Source organism: Delphinus delphis, chromosome 1 (genome assembly GCF_949987515.2).
Source record: "Delphinus delphis chromosome 1, mDelDel1.2, whole genome shotgun sequence".
NCBI lineage: Eukaryota > Metazoa > Chordata > Mammalia > Artiodactyla > Delphinidae > Delphinus > Delphinus delphis.
In genome coordinates, this window is record NC_082683.1 from 9,586,883 (window position 1) to 9,608,164 (window position 21,282).

The 21,282-nt window shown below is 47.6% G+C and overlaps 1 protein-coding gene across 5 annotated transcripts in view; it reads left to right on the plus strand.

Moving 5' to 3' along the window:
* VPS13D (vacuolar protein sorting 13 homolog D) overlaps nt 1-21,282 on the plus strand; it is a 244,518-nt gene that overhangs the window by 205,757 nt on the left and 17,479 nt on the right. The gene's annotated exons all lie outside the window — the stretch shown is intronic.

Below are 21,282 nucleotides of genomic sequence, written 5' to 3' on the forward strand. Positions count from 1 at the left end.
ACCCAGCTCTTCTGATAAACAGCTCTAAAAGCATTACGTGGTTTGGAAAGCATTCTTCAAAAACGGTTATATTTTCCAGACGCAGGACAGTCCACTGTTTAGTATTGTTGCAGGGTTTTGAATTGTAGAATCAGATCCCCCTTCAGTGGGGCTTTTGGAACTGTGGAGGGTTTATCTGTCTGACTCCTACCAGGACGGTCTCACAACAGTGTTATCGTGTAGGTTGGGGTCCCCTATGTCTGTTCAAAAAAATAAAAGTGTTCTTGGGTTCAGAACTAGAGTTGAAAGGGAAAGACTCTTTCATCTCTGGCTAGACGTGATGGGCTCTTTAAAACACTGCTTTCACCACGCACCCGTTTGTTCATGGTTTCTGCATGATGAAAATAGGAGACAACTTTGGATATTATAAGGAGCCTTTGAAAATGAGCTTTCTCTAGATTATAAATGCTCGTTTCATAATTCATTTCAAAACTCATTTTCCCATTTGTCCTATTTCCAGAAATTTAGCTCCTTTAGGAAATTCTGAGTGTCACTGGGCAAGGAGGTGGCTCATGGGGGAATAGGCAGCGCCACGGCTGGACAGCGCATTTGGGACTTAGACTTACGTCGACCATGTGCTAAATACAGAGTACTCTAGTGACAGATTCTTAAGACACTTTTACTGAAGTCTAATATACAACAGGGTTTTTTTGTTTTGTTTTGTTTCTTAAGTTTGGGGATAGGATTCGTGAGATTTTAATTCTTATTCCCAAAATGCAATGGTGGAGCTGACAGAGTGGCCCGGAACATCATTCTCATTTATTGTGTTGAAGGGATAGCAGCTCACATTCTTTTAATAATGTCAGTGTAGGATCAGTTCCTCCTTGATTCGAGTCTCTGTGATCAAAATAACCTATCTGGATGTTCCCTTTGGGTACTGGAGAGCGTGGCCTCTTGGCAAGAGAACAGGATTGTGAAGTGTGAGACCAGAACCCTGATTCCAGCCCTGACGCTACTTTGCTTTGTGGCCTCTTGCAAACAGCTTTTCATCCCCTCCTCAGGTCAGTCTTCCCATTTCAAAGGGAGTGAGGGTCAACCTTGCCCTGGTCGTGTCTGCGTGGCTGAGGGGTGACTCCCTGGAGGACCGGCACAGAGGCGGCTCCCTTAGGCTGGCGCCGCTACCAGGAGGAAGCTGGGCACTGGGACGAAGAAAGGCCAGGCAGGACATATGAGCGCTTGATATCGTTTTCTAAAAATAAAAAGGCAGTAGGTGAACGTGAGGCAGTGTGTACCTAAACTATCCCTGAGCAGCCCCGGGCCCAGCCTTAGCCCGGCGGGCTTAGCACCGTTCAGGTCTGTTACATCTCATCCCCTGCGGTGTGGACTCTGTGGCCAAGTCTGCGCTGTCACTGCTTCAGCCCTCCCTCTGACTTCCCCTCGGGGAAACTAAAGTGCCCCTAGAGTGACAGGCTAGGTCACACGGGGGAGTATGTGAGGATGGCCTACATAGAACCCCTTATAAACGGGCCACTTCCCACACGCTCAGTCATCACAGAGCTACTTGAATGTTCACAGTTTCTTTTAGCTGATGGCCAAGAAATCAGTGTTTAAAAAAAAAATACACGAAAACCCTTGACAGAAGCCATTTTGCACCAAGAGTGGATGTGTATGGTGTGAAACAGCAAATCTCAAAACATATTTCCTTTTTAGTTCCCAAACTAGTATCAAGTTAGTCCTCCTTAGCCCTGTCCACAATGCTAGAATAAAGAGTCCAGAAAACACAGAGGAGGGAAGTGTGTGGAGCTGGGAGTCCACTGATGGCAGCTCTGGGCACGTGTATTGGCTGTTGCTGCTGCATCCTTTTTGTAAGCAACTTGTGCTCCTGCATTTTCAGAGTCTGGCTTTGTTGTTTACTTACGATTTGTCTGTCCCTGGAATCTGGTCATCAAAGTGACCCCAAGATGGAGAAAGTCCAACAGGAAGTAGGGGGAACCAGGTCACTGCTCATAAGTTCTCAAAGTCTGTCCTGGTTCATAACTGAGTCTCATTCTCAGGCATGGGTCCAGTTTTCCAAATTTTAGTGTATCAGAGAATACTGATGTATCTGGGCTAAAACTAACGCCTCAGGAGCCCTTCTGTCGTGCACTGACACGTGATGGAGACTGGATTCATTTATGAGTATTTGTGTAGCCTGTGATAATGTGTGTGCAAGTGCTTTGTCAGTTGTCCTGGGAGATGTGAGGCATTATTATGACGAAAGACTTAATTGAACCCTACACTTGTATATGAAAAGCTAGAGACACTAAATGGATGACACGTTTTTCTTGAGGATTTCCTAAATTAACCCACCTAGCTTTTTCTTGCCTCTTCTTTCCTGACTTTAGTGGTTCTCTATGACCTATATTTTTAACAAACCAGTACAAATAGTGATTCTCAATAGCAAGAGACAATTTTCTGTGACCCATACATTCCATGGCACCTCCTACCTGCGCAAAAAAAGGTGCTGGAGGCTTTGGAATGACAAATTCACGAGCGCATCTCTAAACATCAACACAGTGGATAAGGAAGCATTGTGAGGAAAATGCACGAATGCAGTTTCCGTTCAGAAACACATGGTTACCTTGAATCAGGAAGCACGACTTCCACCTTCAGGTCGATTCAGGGTCTGATACGAAATAGGCCACTGACTTCAAGAGAGTCTATCAAAGAAGTCTGCCTCTACACAGAACTGGAAAATGCCTTAGTGCCTGTCATAGCTGGTATGGGATTCCTGGGTTAATTTTTAAACAAGCTTGGGCCCTAGAGTAGGGTCGCCTGACAGTGGCTGAAAAGACAAAACTGACAGGAAAGTGCAAAGTCCCCTCAAAGGCTTTCCCACCTGACCCTCTCTCATCATGCCTTTGGTTTGGTTTGGGTTGGGTTTGGGGTTTGTTCTCTCTGTGCCTCTTACTCCTCCTCTCTCTGTTATGCTTGGACCTTGGCTAGAAGAGTTCTAGTGACCATCCCAGACTCCCATAGGTCAGCCCAATAGCCTCGTTTTTTGGGTGGACTGGCTGAGGCACAAGAGACATACACGATGCACCATGGCCTCACAGCTCATCCCTCGGAGAGCCTGGATTCAGCTCCGGGATGACTTACCTTCCAGCCGTCAGATGGCATCCCCTGGAAGGAGCTGCCTTACGAGCTGCTCCAGGACTGCTCTCCTGTCCGGTTACACTCAAAACTAAAGTGAAGTCCCATCTATCTGGCTGCTTGTTTAACACTTGTACACTAGTCAGAGATGCTGAAGATCATGGATGAGAGCAAATGGGCAGACTCTGCAGGTCTAACGCGTGGGACCTTCTCCTTTTTGATTCCAGGAGACCCAGTCCCCGGTGGACACGGCCCCTCCACGGCACATGCGCAGGCGCACGCACGCGCATTCACGGACAGTGCGCACGTATCCTGCCCTTGTAGCCAAGGCCTGAAAAATACGTTTACTTTTTCCTGTCTTAATGTTAAAAGTAAGACCAGCTACTAGTCAGTGTTTACATTGCCATCCCCTGTGGGACCTGGCAAGACCGGAAGACGCTGTAGAACTGTGGCTCCTTTTGATGTCTGGGCTGTACTAGGGGCCAGCGCGCCTCCTGTGGTACCCCAGAGTCCAGGGTTTCCCGGGAGGGGCGCCGCAGGAGGGTTTGGCTGCTGCTTCAGAGAAGGCTTATCAGAGATCAGACCGAAGATTCTGCTTTTGTGAGAACGAAGCCCATTCAGGAGCAGCTCGGGGCCTCTACGTGGGCCCAGGGCCTGCTGGGATGGGGTTTTACACTCGGGCTGTCCTTTTGCCCTTCCACTGAACTCTTTTCATTTCAGTCATGAGCAAACAGTCAGTGCCTGAACTAACAACCCCACAGTCCTCCGAAGCACGGCTGGCTTACAGTACCGAACAAAGGGAGGGAGGGCCGCGTGGGCCGGCCCAGGCCGAGGAATGCGGCTTCAGGGTTCTGCTCCATAAATTTAACCAGCACGACGAAAAGGAGATAATATGAGCCTTCGTGATGATCTGAAGGGGGAGGTTCTGTGTCCCATTGATTGCGGTCTGGCCCAGGGCCAGGCCCAAGCCTGACCGACAGTTGAACCATATCGTTAAGGCGTGTAATACAGCTCGAGTCTTGTACTGCCGCCAATGAGTACATATCCACAGGGCAAAAGTTTATAAAGAGTTGAGGCTGTCCTGTTTAACCCTCTCACACTGCATGTAATAGACCCAGCTGCCATTCAGAACTTGCCCATCTGAGGTCATACAGGAAAGCCAGCACGTTCCTTTTCTTCAAACACAGCTTTCCAGGACTGGGGAGAGGGAAGAGGCGCTGTCTAGAGAGGGTCAGGGCGCAGCGATGCTTCCCTCCGAAACGGAGCTGCCTGCCGCCTCCCCTCCTCCCCGGCCAGAAACGGGACACCTCAGCGCTTTATTCAAAGTAGCTCTCTGTTTGCAGGATAATGTTGCTGAAGGAAACGGGGCTGACACAACAGGAAACCTACCCGTCTCCGAGGAGGCTGCGCTGGTGGCAGAGGTGGTTGGATGCCGACATTGGAGCGTTCCCGTTGAGTTGCTGAGACTCCGGATAGTTCTGTCGCTTCCCTGCCGCCCAGCCTCCTCGAAGGCTGGTGATAGCCTCACTTTCTGGCTTTCCACCGCCGAGCCCAAATGCTAAACCGGAGCAGGTGGGAGGCTGTCCCGTGGAAAGCCTGTTAGCCCAGGGTGCTGACTGTCAGCGGCAGGCCGCCCTGTGAGGCTGCTGCCCCTTTATCAGGGGGCAGGGCCTGGAGAAGCCTGGTCCTCACAGTAATGCTGCACCGAGTAAATGGACAGACAGACAAGGCTGTGGCGTAAGTACAGTCATAAAGAAAGGGCTGTCTGTCTTCAGAGCACCCGAGGAGAAAGGTTGGTTAAGGGAGTAGTTTACTCCTAGCCATCAGCCAGTTGCATCCTTTGGCCAAACTGGGAGCCTGCCTGTCCTTTGTGCCGTCCAGCAAAACATGTATTTCTGTCCTTCCAGATAGCTGCTTGTCTGCAGCGGACAAGACATCTCAGGTGGATGCCGTGCTCTGGGTGGCGATGCTCCAGAGTTTGAATGTGTACTCATGTCACACACTGTTTTAAGCATTTTACGTGTATTACTGTTTAATCCTCCAACGACTCAGTGAGGTGGGTACTGTATTTTCCCCATTTTACAGATGGGAAAGTTGAAGCACAGAGAAATTACATAACTTGTTTAAAATCTCAAAGTTAATGAGAGAGGGAACCAGAATTTGAATGCTGGCAGTCTGAGCGCAGAGCACACACTCCTAACTTCTGGGCTGCTTCTGGATCATCTCTTGGTCTCTTCCATCAAAAGACTCCGTGATTTAAACCTGACGCCTCTTACCCGGTCTCTCAGGTCCACTTCCTTTTGATTCCTTTTTTTTTTTTGACTGTGTTGGGTCTTTGTTGCTGTGCGCGGACTTTCTCTAGTTGCTCTGAGTAGGGGCTACTCTTCATTGTGGTGCGTGGGCTTCTCATTTGCGGTGGCTTCTCGTTACAGAGCACAGGCTCTAGGCGCGCAGGCTTCAGTAGTTGCAGCATGTGGGCTCGGTAGTTGTGGCTTGCGGGCTATAGAGCGCAGGCTCAGTAGTTGTGGCACACGGGCTTAGTTGCTCCACAGCATGTGGGATCTTCCTGGACCAGGGATCAAACCCGTGTCCCCTGCATTGGCTGGCAGATTTTTAACCACTGTGCCACCAGGGGAGCCCCCCTTAATGATTCTTGAATGTGGAGGGTGGGAATTGGATATCTGCCTATGACCCAGAATATTTGGGGAAAGATGCTAAGGCAGTTAGCGGGGGAGGTGCTATAAACCCTAGATCTCGCAGCCTGAAGGGTGCTTATCACAGACTCTCACCCCTACCGGCCTAACCCAGAGGTGGCAGACGGTGTGCGTGTGCCTGGAGAATCAGGCCGCCAAGCGTTGTGTCCAGGAGCTGTGCTGTCCCTGGCCCTCTGTTCTGTATCTCGGCCCCTCCCCAAACGATGATCCTTCCAAATTCAGAATCTCTACTTTCACAAAATAGCGGTCACACATGCGGGTTCCAGCTTGTCTTTGCTCTGCCATCCAGCCAAGGCCATCTTCACCAGCTGGTGGCCTGGGAACTCTGATTGGGACACAGTATAGGAAGTCTTGGAAGGAGAAGAGAATGTCCAAGTATGTGCTCAGCATGCTATAACCTTCTTTTGGTGGCCGAGGATAGCTTCTGTTTATTTTGGTGCTGGGGGGCCTGCAAAAAGAGTTCTAGAGGTGGAAGAGACTAAAGGGCTGGCCACTTCTGAGATTGCTGGAGTCTATCTAGTTAGGCTTCCATAGTCAAGGTGCTTTCAAATCCTAGAAATAGGCTCTGGTAGTCCCTGGATGGAGCTGACTCCATGGTTTGAACTCCATGAAATGATTGCTAAACCCAAAGTTTAGAAGACCTTGGTAGTACTGGGTGTCTTTTAATGGGGCCCCTATTTGGGGGTTCTCTTTGAGCCCATTCGGCATCAAGGAGCTATGCTGTGGCTGGTCTTCGGGGATGTGAAGAGAGAGAAATGCTGGGGGGAGTGAGTGCTTAAATTGTAGGAAGGAATTCGCTGCTCTTTTGAATTATTTTTGTTCCGTTTACCAATGATTAAAGATGCCATGAGGTGGCCAGATGATCCACGAAGCGGGATTTATAGAGATGCTTATCTGCAGAGATCGCAAGACAGAGAGGACTAGAAAGTTCCAGCACTTTATGTAACATGCAGAAGGAAGCCTGGTCTGAGATGCTTGCATCTGAGCCATCCTTCGGAAAGGGAGCAGCACAAAGCAGCAGCTCAAGAGTCACCTCTTGGCTTATGTGTGACTCACCCTCCTTTGTCAGCATCAGGGGTGTCCCAGGCCTACCTCTTTCTCTCACCCCGAGCAACTTGTTCTTTGGAAAGCCACGTGCCCGCCCTCGCTAACTGCCTCTGCCCCCAGGTTCAGAGGGAGAAACAATCTCTCGGCGGACAGGAGCGGCTGGAGGAGGGGGGTCGTGTTTGTTTTTGTGTTAGCGTGGCAGGAAGCAGTGCCGTGGCCTCTGCTGCACTGGACAGGCTCCCGGATGCACCTGCTCTTCCCAGAGGCCCAGCGAGGCCCAGGCAGGAGGGCCAGCGCCCACTGCTGCCTGGTCTGTGGTGCTTGCAGGCTTGTGTCCCAATGCCGGGGGAGGCCAACTGCAAAATGCAGGTGGTGGAGCACGAGCAGTGGCTGGCCCCAGATTGGGGGTGGGGGGCTTTATTCTGCTGCCCCCTCTGTCTGAAAGGGTCTAGCGTCGTTCCCCTCTGCCTCCTTGGCTCTCAGCAAGTTCTCACACATTTTGAACCCACGTTTTTTTCTAGTCCTGTAGAGGAAAGCCCCAGTCCAATGACTCACGTGGACTCAGTCTCATTGACTCCTGTTGCCTAGGAGAACAAGTGCTCTGAAGGTTCGGTGCCGGCTCTGACCCAGGGCATGAGTCTGATTTTTACGAAGGCACAGAAATGCACCTGAGATGACCCCAAGTCCTCTTCTTTCTTTCATTTTTTGATTTCTCACCACCTGGACCATTAAGTCTGCTTTTAAAGGGGGATAGGGAGAGGAGAACATTTCAAAGCAAAGCTGATTTGGTCTCTGAACCAGCTTGTCTTCTAGGTTGTACTTCACCCTGATGAGAATCAGAAAGGACAGTCTGTAAGCCCCTGAAATGCAATTTCCAGTGAAACACGAACTTCACTCTAGGGGCTCTGCAGCTGGAGAGCCTCACAACCAGGTCCAGATGTTCTCTCTCCCTGCGTTAGCAGGAAGGGGATTTCGGGCAAGCTGGGAGGCAGAGTGCTTTTGCTTTTACCCATTCTTGGAGTACCCCTTTTGCAGTTGGTGTCTCGCCTCCCGGGGCTCTTTAGGGTAAGTGCCGTGAGCACCTGGGTCCATTTTGGCCCTGCCTCCCCCTCCTCCCCTCCCACTCATTGCTCCGAGCTGGCCAGTTACCACAAGCAAGGGAAGACCTCTCTCCTGCTCTTCAGGTTCAGAAAGCAAGACAGTGCTGGAAAAGTAAGTTAGATGAGGGCTGGGAAGGAGGCTGCCTGCAGAGGACCCTCAGGTTAACAAAGCAACATCCATTCCCCCCGGCGCCCCCCCCCCCACCCCCACCCCGGCCACCATCCAGTATAGCGTGGAGCCATGCCTCCCGGTCCTGGGAGAGGTAATAGTAATGATCGAGTCATGGCCTTTCCCCTGGGGAAATCTTCACTCAGACCACCTCTTACCCAGAAGAAAGCCATCTGAGACGAAGCCTGGCCATTCTCACTCTTTCTTTCCTAGTCTGCGCCCAGCCCGCGCTTGTCCTGCAGTATGTGATCATAGAAATTTGTACTCATGCTTTGCTTCTTAAGTGCGTTTTAGACATTTTGGTGTTTGTGCCTGACTCTTCCCTGAATCATCTTTTTAAAAAGTAGTTCTATCGTGTGAGTTTGAAGATATGTACAAACGTGAACTGTTCCGAAAATCCAAACAGTATGTGAGCACTCCCAGTGTATACACACTGTTCCCAGAACCTTGCACGAGTTCTCTCTTTAATTCTTACAGCAAGTCAGTGAGATTGGTACTATTATTCCTATTTTTAGAAAGAAAATAAAAGGAACTCAATCCCATTGGCCATTAGTAATCACCAAAAGGCTAATAACGTCAACCCTGCCAGATATCTCGGTGTGTGTGTATATGTGCGTGTGCTCACACACATGCACAAATACATATGTATATAAGACTTCAGGTGAATCATACAGGCACAGCTGTTGATGCCTAAGCAGTAAATTATTTTTAACATTATGTAATATTAGTAAATCATTTTTAGCATTTATGTAATAGTAAATTGCACATATACAGCAATTTCCTTAGCGAGTCCTTTATTGAGGGATGTTTCCAGATTTTTGCTATCATAAGCATCTTTTACATATATCTTTCCACTTGTGTATAATTCTCTCTTTAGGGTAAATTTCTAAAAGTAGAATTCCTGGGTAAAGGGTAAATGCGCTTTCTATTTTGAAAAACATTAGAAATTGCCTTCTAGGAAGTTGAAACCATTTGTACTGCCACCCTGTGCGCTTGAGAAGGCCCTCTGCTCCAACCCTCCACCAGCTCCGGCTATTCATTCGTTCAGAATTCCGTCAAGAGTTTTATGAAGTAGATACTATACTAAGAGCAAGGCATTATTACTCTTTTAAGCCTCTGCCGACCTGAGAGGGAATGTTTCAGTGCTACTACTTGCATTTCTTCCGTAACTCGGAGTGTTGCATCATCTTTTCATATTTCATTTGGCCACTTGGAGTTTTCCTTTGTGAATTATCTTCGCATATTCTTCACCCCAGTCCTTTTTAAACCCTCGACGTCAGAATTTGTCTTCCTTTTTAGTGTGCTTGTTTTTGTTTATTTGCAGCCTGTCTTGGTCCCACCCTTCCAGTAGTTGTCATTGTATCAGCTTCTCGTCCACACTGGTACATATCTTTCTTCCAAATATTTATGTAATTTAGCTTAGTCACTTGGTGAATTCCATTAATGAAGTTAAAGTCTGCGTCATGACTATAAAAGGAGAGCTGACACTGCTTACTGCTCGTCATTTCCTTGCTTTAGCGTTAAGAATGAGGCTTCAATCAGATGTCTTTAGATTGTGTGTGGTGTGGTCTGTTAACTGGCTTTTATCTCATTTGTCTCCTCCTGTTTCTTAGTATTTATTTACTACCCGTTCCTGTGGTAAAATTTGGCAGGTTTAGTACTGATGCTATACATTGTTGTATTAATAACAATCTTGCTCTGCCTTTAGGCAGGGCCCTACTTGAAGCCAGGCCTTCCCAGGAAGCCCGTCCTGCCCTCTTAGTGTGCAGGGCCAGGCCTCCTTAGTTCTCCCATCACTGAGACGTGGTCTAGGTAAGAACACCTTATCTTCCCAACTGGATTGTAAGCTTCATGAGATCATGCTATTGCCTTCTTTGGTATCCCTCCAGGATCTTCAGAATGCTTAACACAGTGATGAACTCAGACAATGTATTAAAGAGAGTTTTATCAACAGTCATGCTGATAAGAAGCTTACTGTGTCCATAAAGACCCAAGATCAAGTTTGATTTTGCCACTTACCAGCTGAGTGGCCTTGGACAAACTTCATAATCTCTCTAAGGCATGGTTTTCTCCTCTGTGAAATGGAATACTAATAAAACACATCCTTATAAGAATGTTGTGAAGCTTAGAGTCAGCACTCAATAAATGCAGCTATGGAGACAAACTGTGGACCCTGGTGACCCAGGACTCTTAGTCCTGGTGTCTTGCCACCTAAGGTTGATGGGAAAATGCAGATGTCAGAGAGCGAGTGGAGGTGGCAGTCTGCTGTTTTTCCAAAGAGTATCCTTAAAGGTTCGTGTGCTCTTCTGCTTGAAGACTCTTTGTTGAGTCTGAATGTGGTTTTTTCCCCGACACGGAGCCTTGTAATCATTCGGGGACTCAGAATGATGCCACAAGTTTAAAACGTGCCGATTTCTTCTTATGCTCTGCCAGTTTTTCTTAATGGTGGCATGAGTGCCTGCACGCATGCATACAGATGTGCACGTATGTACGTGCGTGCATGCGTGTAAAATGCATGGAAGAAATAAAAGACGGGATCAAATTTTGCCTGGCAGAGCAACTAACATCTCTAGTAGCCTCTAAGCATTTTCCCAAATGGGCTTTAATTGGTTTCCTTCTGTTCTATTTTTATTTTGTAGTCATTTTAATGTATAGGAAGCCAACTCCTTCAAGTGAGACATTTTATCTTTAAAACGTGTTATTTAGTTTAACCGCCGTTGGGCCCAGCTTCACCAACATTGACGACTGGGAAGAAGGGTTCTGAGCAGTTGTTCTCCCATGACCTAACCACAGCTGTGACCCACCAGTCTGCGACGCACATGTACCCAAACTGAAGCAGGCTGGCGGCCAAGTGTTGCCTGCACTGTGGGCTTGGCCTCTCCACCTCAGGAGGCCAGCTTCTGTCCCTCCTTGCCTCCCCCCGGTGGCCCGCAGCCCTGCTGTGGCATGTGGCATGTGGCATGAGGGCCCTTCTGGCCCACGTCAGCCTCGTGTGCTGATTAGACAGGAATCAGCAAATCTGTTGAGTGCGTGTTTAATGTGGCACAGATGTGGAACATGCTGCAGATCTTTCTGCTTTACAAATTTTCAGCTTTTTGCATTTCATCAGTGTTGCTTATTATTTACAGAATGTAACTTGAGACAGTAGAACAGATTGTAATTTTTAAAAAAAGGTTTGGGGGGGTGGTGATGGGGCCGCAGGGGATCTGGGAGAAAAAAATTCCAGTAGTGTGGAATGTCGTTTGCTGTCCAGACCAAACAAACCAGTTTGCCAAGGGTCGATGGACTATGGCAATCAGTCCCATTCATGTTCACACCGGCGGCACTTAATTATAAGGCAGCTTGACCTTCTTATCACCAAATAAAGAATAATCTTTTGTCACCAGGTTGAACGTCATGGCACCAGGCAGAAACGTACCCGTTGTCGAGGCACCGAAGGGTATCACTTAGCTGCCAGCTTGTGTTCTGTTTCCTTCCTGTCCAAAGAGAAAGGACACCATTGAACCTAATCCCCATTCGGACACATGGATGTTCCCCTTGCCTTATTCCTGCCCTGGCTTTATACTCAGGCACTGTGGCAAGAGCCGGAACAAAGAGAAGTCTCTTCTTTTGCCTGAGAAATCCAAGATAGTCTTGAGGGCATTGGAACGCTGGGCCAGAGCCAGTTGGACCCAAGTTGAAAGGGAAGGTGTCATCTGTTGTTTGCAGAGGGCAGATTTGCCTAGAGGTGGCCTTGGTTCTGAGAAAGCTCAGCCACAGGTTAAAGTCGAGGACAAACAATAAAAAAGCACCAGCTGGTCAGAAGGGAGATGAGGAGCAGAGGATTTGTTGAGTCCTATATGTTTCTAGGCCAAAAGAACCTAAAACTTGGGACTGAAATAATGAAAACCATACAGTAAAAGTCCTTTGGGGAAGTTCTCCTTGGAATTGGAGCTAGTGCAGGGAATTGATCGCCTTGGCCAGAGGTTCTGAGTTGCTTAAGTGCTGAGTGTCAACACTGGACTGGACCATCCGCAGGGAGCCAGGCCCCTGAGCCGTTTCCAGAGTTCCAGGCCCTGCTGCTCTTTTCCTTCCTGGAAAAGTGCAGATGTTGCACGGTCCCCTGAGGCCAACAGGCAGCTGTCCAGTTGCCCCCTCGGGAGAACATGACCCAGGTCAATAACTTTCTAGAGTCCGTCCACGAGGGAACGATCAGCATTCCTATGCCCCAGGGGTTTCTGGGTTGTTACCAACTCTCAGCCCTTCCCCGATTGGGTCTCGAGGAGGAGTTCCCCGACGGACGGCCCCTTCTCCAGCCTCGGCTTCAGAAGCAGCAGCTCTGGCTCCCCTGCCGCTGGTCCTGCACAGGCTTGTGGCCTTCGGTCTGGTCATTTAGCATCTGTGTATTGAGCTGGGGTACCGTGATGCACGGAAGAGACGGAAAGCTCTGGCTCCACGTGGCTTCCATTCAACTCCCGTCACACTCTCCAGGCCACGGCTTATTCAGAACACGAGGCCCTTCCCTGGAAAAGGTTGGTGCCTGGAGAAAGGGTGTGTGCTGTGTCACCGGCTGGCTCTGCTACCCTTCCAGGGTCACAGTTTCTCCCTCGACCGCCTCAAGTCTAACCTCAGGGCCTGAAACAGACCCTGTTTATCCCTGTGAGTGAGGCAACTGTATGTAAACTTTCATTCTCATGGCAGTTGCTAATCTTCAGTGTCCTCATCCGTTTTTTTTTTGTTTGTTTGTTTGTTTGTTTGACTACACCGGGTCTTCCGTGAGGCGTGCGGGCTTCTTAGTTGTGTCACGCATGCAGGATCTTGTTCCCGGACCAGGGATCGAACCTGGGCCCCCTGTAATGGGAGCGTGGAGTCTTACCCACTGGACCACCAGGGAAGTCCCTCCACATCCGTTTTTGAAGCATCTTCTCCTGTGCCCTCTTTCTCCTTTTCCACCTCACCTCCACCAATACTCTCTGTTAGATAGTAAACGGTTGTATAAAACTTCCGGCCTGAATGAATAGGTGGTCTTGGAAAAGCACACAAATCACAAAGTAGGTCCTCAGAGGGCTGCAGCACCCAGACCTGCTTGGCTTTGGTCACGAGGGAGGGAGGCCCTCACGCAATAGTGTGGAGGCCCAGGGCTGGGGGGATGCTAAGGACACAGCCCACACCGCCCGCCTCCCCCCCACCCCCCCCCCGCCCCGCCACTCAGTCAAGGCCGTTCCATTTTCAGGGGTTGGATGTATTCAGGTGATCTTGCAGACTTCATTTAGAGACAGTGTTCTATCCCCAAAAACCTCTGTTATGATGGCTTTTATTAATGGCAATATTCTAAAACTCTGTTCATTCCAATTCTAAAAATTTGACATTTGGTATAGTTTGTTGAGCTGCTAGATTGATTAGCTCTTAGCTCTTTTAAAAAGTTCTTTAAGCAAATGAGACATGAATGGAGTAAGTCAGGTGAGGAAACACTTAGGCAGTAGTTCCTGTAGAAAACACCTATATAACCAAACATTTGATGTACCCCTCATGAATTATCCTCACATATCCAGTAAACCATGTTCCCCATAGTGTGCTGTCAGGCTAAAAATTTTAAATCTGAGTTTTAAAAGTTATGTGTTTTGGTATTTTAAATTGATTTGACACCCAGTAATTCAGAATAAGGGTAGGGGAGAGGGAGGAAACTTTTATGAGTACCTACTATGTGCCAGGCACTGTGCTGTGCACTTTTCATATATTATCTCAACATTATTAACCAAGTAAGTATTATATTCCCATTTATTGATAAGGAAACTGAGGCTGAGAGAAATCCAGTAACTTCTTCAGGATCACTCAGCTAATAAGTGACTGGACAGGAATTCAAGTTTGTTTGTCCTTTTCCAAAGATTTGTGTTCTTCCCTACACCACCATGCTCCTAAATTTCATCCCTCTCTTAAAAGGGATCAACTTTTGGGAGAAGGTAGATCATATAAAGAAAGAGATTATGTAATTATTGGCTAGAAATCATCTGAAAATAATATGGTTTGTTTAATTTAATCAACTTGTTAGCATTTGCACTTAATAGCTACAAAATAAGTTTACCAGGAACTGTGTATTTTCACCCATGTGAAACATCTTAGGATTGGCATTAGAGGTGACAGGTTAGCAGGGAAACTGACCATGGTTTGAGAGATTCCTACAGAGCACCATACTCTGAATCAGAATGTTGTGCTTAAAACATAAATGAAGTTTGCGTTTTTAAATGCCTTGGTTTTGTAGTGATGTTGAAAGTTGCAAACCACCTTATAAGTTGTCAACTACTTTTTGAAAAAGCAAAGCAAACCCAGAATGCATGCAAAAGTTAGTTGTTTTAGGAAATCCAAGGCTCTCAGACTATAATCTCAGTATGATATTATCCAGTTGATTGGAATTCGTTATGAAGCGAGTCTGCCTTACCCCGCCCCCCAGCTTCATGAGCAGGTAGTCTCACCCCTGAGGCAGTTAGTTGACTAGGAAAAAAAGCTCTGAATTAGTCTTGTTCTTAGAGTTTAAATCCCAATAGGCATATCTGTTGGCATTAGTCCTACGAGCTGTCACAGTTGCAATGTCATGGGGTCCCCCAAACATGTGTTAGGTTATAGGAAGCCTTGACCCCTATAAACAAGTCAGGTGTGAATCCCACTGTGGGGAAAGCCCAGCCCAGGAAATGTCCTCCCCACTGCAGGATGTCAAATCACTAAAAACTTAACAGCAATAATAATATAATTTCTAGCGGTTTCATGGATCAGCATCTTTCCCACATTTTCAGTTGCAACAACACAATATGGGATTTTATGTGTTGTTACACGCACGACTTCAGAACTCTAGGGAGAGGTAAGTAGAATGTTAACAAGGAGGCAGAAGGGAAAGGGGAATATTTCAGTTTGAAGCAGTTTAGGGAAAGATCGGATGTTGGATCCTAGCCCATCTTGGGTTTCAGCCACCGAGGCTAAGCTAAGTGAGGGCCCCTCTCGGGCACCCATGGCATCTTCTGCAGATCTGTCATCATCGTTGTCGTCATGATCAGTAGCATCTTATCGAGCGCTTATTATGTACCAGGCACTCTTATAAGCACTGTACACATACTGACTGACTCGTCACAACAACCCCATTAGAATCCCCATTTTATAGATGAGGAAACCAAGGCTCCAAGAGGTTACACAACTGGCCGTAGGACACAGTTTGTAAATGGTGGAAGTGGGATTCAAACCCAGCCGTCGTATTACACTCCCTCTATCCCAGGGCTCCCCTGCTGCATTATAATTGTGTTTCTGTTTCTCCTCCATTAGACTCCAGGAAGCTCCCTGGAAACTCCATTCACCTCTGTCTTCCTAAAGGCCTAGCGCGGCCTGTGCTCAGGAAGAGTTCATTAAATGGGGTGGGCGTGGGGGCAGAGGCAGGCAGAGGCCAGTCCCAAGGCTCAGTTAGTAATTCATTTACCTCCACTGACAGAGGGTTGCTTTCTGCCCAACCTTTTTTTTTTTTTTTTTTTTTTTTGCGGTACGTGGGCCTCTCACAGTTGTGGCCTCTCTCGTTGCGGAGCACAGGCTCCGGCCACGCAGGCTCAGCGGCCATGGCTCACGGGCTCAGCCACTCCAAGGCATGTGGGATCTTCCCAGACCGGGGCACGAACCTGCGTCCCCTGCATCGGCAGGCGGACTCTCAGCCACTGCGCCACCAGGGAAGCCCCCAACCTTTTTTTTTTTCATGTGGTCAAAATCCAAATTGTCGTTGGATATTTGGTCCAATTTTCTTGGTTCAAGATTTAACGCAGCCAGAGCTCGGAGGTTATCACTAAACCTGTGGGTGGAATACTACCTCTGAGCAGGTTCTAGAAAACGGCTTTCTGTTTGTCACGCAACTGTGGGGAAGAGTTTCTCCTGTGAACTGAGCCTGACTTCAGAGGTTTCCAACCTCTACTAGTCTTCTCTGATTGCAGCTTGCACTGAAAGGAGTAAAATGTGTCAGTGGAGAAGAAGTGCTTTTCCACTTAGTCTTTGGAAGTGGATGCAGTCGTGAGGAGAGGGCTCCAGGTCAGAGGTCAGATGTCACCCATGGCATGGCAGGCCTGGTGATCGTCCAGACACTGCAGTGCAGTGCGTATCAGAGGAAGCTTTAACCAGTTCGTACACTCCAGTGCAGAGAGTGCTGTTTTGAGAGACTGTTGAGTTCCTTTTAGAGAACTGACAAATGTTTGACTGAACCATTCCGTCAAGAATTCCGGTACAGTAAGCCCCCTACATACGAACGAATTCTGCTTTGAGAGCACGCTCGTAAGCCCAATTTGTTCTTAAGTCCAACGAAGTTAGCCTAGGTACCCAACTAACACAACTGGCTATATAGTACTGTACTGTAATAGGTTTATAATACTTTTCACACGATCATACATTAAAAAGAAACACAAAAAATAAAACATTTTTAGTCTTACAGTACAGGACCTTGAAAAGTACAGTAATATGGTACAACAGCTGGCACACAGGGGCTGGCATCGAGTGAACAGGCAAGAAGAGTCACTGACTGGAGGAAGGAGAGGAGGTGGGAGATGGTAGAGCTGCAGGATCGTCAGCAACAGGAGATGGAGGGTGAGCTGCAATTTCACTCATGCCTGATGTTGATGGAGCGCATGTTCGCATCTTTGAAAGTTCGCAACTTGAAGGTTCGTGTGTAGGGGGCTTGCTGTGTCTTGTAGCTGTCATTCATCAACAGGTAGTATTTAAAGAGATAGTCTGGGTTGACCATCTCAGCTTAATTATTTGTGCCCAGTCCAGCACAGTATATACAGGTTAAATATTTAATTAAAACAAAACTCTCGGACACACACGTAACGTAAATGCAAGAACAATCCATCACTTTGTTGGGGTGAGTACACACAGCCCCTAAGGAAGATGGCAGTCATCAGTTGAATAAACGTTCTATTAAGCTAGGAAGTCACGTGTTTGACACACACACTTTCTCCTCATTTACTGATTATTTTTGAACTTCGTTTGGTTGATAGACATTGGCCATGACAGATTCCTCAACCGACTAATATCTTAACTCAAGCTGCACAGGGGTATGTGTATGTGTGTACAACATCTGTCTTCAACTAATAGAACTATGACATAGTTACTCATTATAGAAGCAAAGAACAAATAATAGCTGGCCAACTGTTGACCCTCAGGCTGAAAGGCAGGATCAACCACGAGAATGGAATTGGTTAGATCTCCCTGTGTCACCTTGTTTGGATTTACTGTTGCTTCAAGAAAATGGCAGGGATTGTTTCCATTACTCTGATCTTTGGCTTTGGCTCCAGCGCATGTCAGATAGCCGTGGCCAGATGCAAGCTTGCTCGGTATTGATCTCTCCCACTAGGTGGGTATCTGCAGTGTATCAGCCACTGTATCAGCAGCCCCTTCCCCGGGGGGAGAGTCGTCCATGCTGTACAGCCAACTCCCTGACATTTTCATGGAGTTCAAAGCCCAAGTTCGTTTGGTGCTGACGTTTTGGATTAGCTGGTTGACTGGAAGGCCTGCTTCTTTCTATACACTGTGAAATTTCTAAACCGCAGCAGCTGAGGGCTTAAAATGGCCGACAGACCCCCAGCTGGCAGCAATTAAGTGCACCACAGCCCTTCGGCTAAACAAAGGTTTGTGGAGGCACAGTTGCTGCATACGCACTAAGCAGACGGCTGTAAAGTCTCTTTTGTGTTGAGTGTTAGTGAGAGACGCTGTCAGCTAATGAGAGGTGAGTGGGTGGAGTTTCGCCACCTCTTGTTTAATGATGCGTTATCCCCAGGATGGTGGTCCCGAGGCCCTGCCCAAGAGGCAGCAGGTCTTGACAGTGAAGGTGATCGTGAGAGAAGGAGCAAGGCAACCAGAGGAAGCCAGAGGATAGTCTGAGGACGGTCCAGCAGTGACAGGCAGGAGCAGCATGGAAGCTGATCTTTCTGCTCTGGTGCCTGTGGGCAGGCTCCACATCTGCGCCACTTTTTTAATGGACTCCATTATGCTGTAGGTTGAAAGGGGAAGGTGGGCATGAGAAGACAAAATGCTATTTTAGGGCTTCCCTGGTGGCACAGTGGTTGAGAGTCCGCCTGCCGATGCAGGGGACACGGGTTCGTGCCCCGGTCCGGGAAGATCCCACATGCCGCGGAGCGGCTGAGCCCGTGAGCCATGGCCGCTGAGCCTGCGTGGCTGGAGCCTGTGTCCGCAACGGGAGAGGCCACGACAGTGAGAGGCCCGCGTACTGCAAACAAACAAACAAATGCTATTTTATACGCATTCAAGCAGCAAAAATTTAAGGGGCTAGACCAGTACTATCTAATACACAATTTAAATTTGAGTTAATTTAAATGAAAAATTTTAAATTCAGCTCCTTAGTCACACTGGCCACATTTCAAGTGTTAGTAGCTACACATGGCCAGTGGCTGTGCACTGGACAGTGCTGCCCTGGACAGTACCAAGTGTTGGAAGGTATGTAGTTTACCAGGCTCTCTGAAGTACATTGTTGGTGTGTGTGTAAACTGGTTCAGCCTCTCTGAAAACAACTTGAGTTATCTTGTTAGGTGAACATTCATGTCCTGTGTGTGTGTCCAGCAAACACCTAGATATATACCCAAAGAAACTCTTGCCTAGGGTCACCAGGAGACAGGTAGAGGAGTGTACGTAGCAGCATCGTTTGTAATAGCAAAACCTGGAAATGGTCCGTGAGCCATCAACAGGAAGCTGGGTGAATGGTGGTGTGTCCGCACAGTGGAGTAATCATAAGCCGGCACAATTAATGAATTGTAGCTGCACACAAAGGAATGATTGAATCTTAGCAATATGACTTCAAGGAAGAAGTAAGTCCCAAAACATAAAAAGGCAGTGCCATCCTTTCTCAGAAGCCCAAAACAATGAAAACCAGAGACTGTAACAGGACTACTGTACCAGAACATGCTTTGAAATGTGACAAGACTACGTGCAGAAGAAAAGTAGAGGAACGATAAGTACAAGATTCAGGGTAGTGGCTATCTCAGATAGAAGAGGAAGAAGAAAGGAACCGGGAGTGGGAGGGGGCGGCCGAGGGCCACACAGATAAGATTCGAGTTATGGTCAAACAATGGGGTTTTCGTGCTAGGGATAGTGGTTTCAAAGATGTTTATTATATCATTTAAAATAGATAAAAGCCCAGTGATGATCGTGGGCCCTAAACGGAGGGTAATGATGCATCTAGTCCTAAAGTCCAGTTTACAACAAAAATGAATCGAGTCCTTTCCTTCCAAGTGCTCATAGGCTCACTGGAACATACGTGAAAGTGACTTAAGAACAGTCACTTAACAGCTGTTTTTCAGATACCAACGTTGTATTACTGAATCCCAGAGTGAACAAATTTAGGATTACCACCACGTACAGCCACACTGGTTTCAAAGGGTTACTTGAATTTTCAGTGCCATCGTCAATATATGAAGAAAACAGTCCCATCACACAGTGGCCTACACTGAAGAATATCACTTTAAACTTTCTGCTGGCTTACGTTTGGGACTAAATTTGTTCACATACAAATGGTTTTAACCCACACACTCCCCAGCCTCTCAACTTGGACCTCAGAATTTAACATTTTAGTTGAGTTTTGGAGAAGAAAGAATAGTTTTTCGGATTCCAACAATAAGGAAGTAGGGGTTTATTATGGGAAGAATTCCTTTAACCCAGCTCTCTGTTTCTAGTGATAGTATGTCTAAATCACCCCTTCCAGAAGTATTCCCTATATTTATAAGACCACGAGAGAGACTTCGTTTCCTCCTACGGCAAAGTTGAGCTCGCTCGCTCGCTCTCCTGTATCTGTGTGAACAGTGAGCCTTGAATGCCGCGCTGAGCTCCTCCAAGCAGCAGGATCTGAACACTATATCCAACCTTCCGTTGGTGTGTGGTTGATCACGGATGGAGGACCTTGGAAATGGGAAGATAGTTTGCAGTCAGTTGGGGAGGCAGATAAGCAAGTATTTTATCTAAGTGGGATGTGAAGCAGACGTGTTTTGAGCACGTGACCGAATCTGACTTGTTTTTGAAAGGGTCATTCTCGTTCCTGTGAGGAGAATGGACAGGAGTGGAAACAGAAAGAATAAGTTATAAGACTATAGTAACAATCCGTTACAAATCCAGAGATCATTTGTCAGTTATGAGAGAGATGGAGAAATAGCGAGATTTGGGATGCATGTGGAAGTTGAGCCTCAGAACCTCCCAGTAGATCGGGGAGTCAGGACGGAACATTACATTGAAAAATGAGGAGCAGGCTTGTCACATCTTCCTGGGGCCTTTGGGCTTCTGCCACAGTGCCCGAACCCCTTTCAGGAGCTTCAGGGGTGCCTTGGGGAAAAGATACTTTTTTAGCCTGTCCTGGACAGTGTTTGAAATGACAGTCGATGTTTCACTGGGCAAGGAGATAAGAACAGGACTCAGCTACCTGGAAAAGTACACCACGCTCCTTCCCCTGGGTTTCTCTCACTCAGTGTTTTGCAGCATCCTTACACCAGCAGTTGTCAAGCTTCCCTACGAGGGGTGAACTCTGTGAGCGGCTCCCGACACTGCCCTCCGTATTTTCAACCAGTAGTTGGGATCTAAATAGCCAGCAGTGGGCCTCAGTCCTGAAGAAGGAATTGAGACTGTGCACAGCAGGAATATGTGAATATATTAATATCATAGCAATAAAATTGGGTTGTTTACCCATTCCCTTGGTGCAGATGGTCGGAACTTCTTTTTAGTCTCACTTGGAGAACACAATTAGTAGTACTTGGGGCATCCTTATTACTGAACTTTTAAAACATTATCACTGGATGTCTGGTTTTCCAGCCCATATCAAGCATTACCCAGGTCTGGGACTTGAGGCAGCGTGGCCTGGTAGGCGGAGTGTTGACACGGGCCCAGGAGGGCTTTGCGTCGTCCCAGGTTTGCAGCTAACCCGCTGACTGTTTCTGTCCATAGCTTTACCCTGATTCGCCCACCAGGCACTTCTCTGCCCTTGCAAGTAAGTCTTTCCACTGCTGTTAGCACACGATCCTGGAGTGCTGATTCAGTGTGTAAGCCTAGGCCTCGCTTGTAGATATGTCTAGAGAGGGGTGTTTTGCTTCAATGGAATCCAGGAACAAATAATGAAAAGTACACCAAGTACAAGGCCGAGGACAGACCA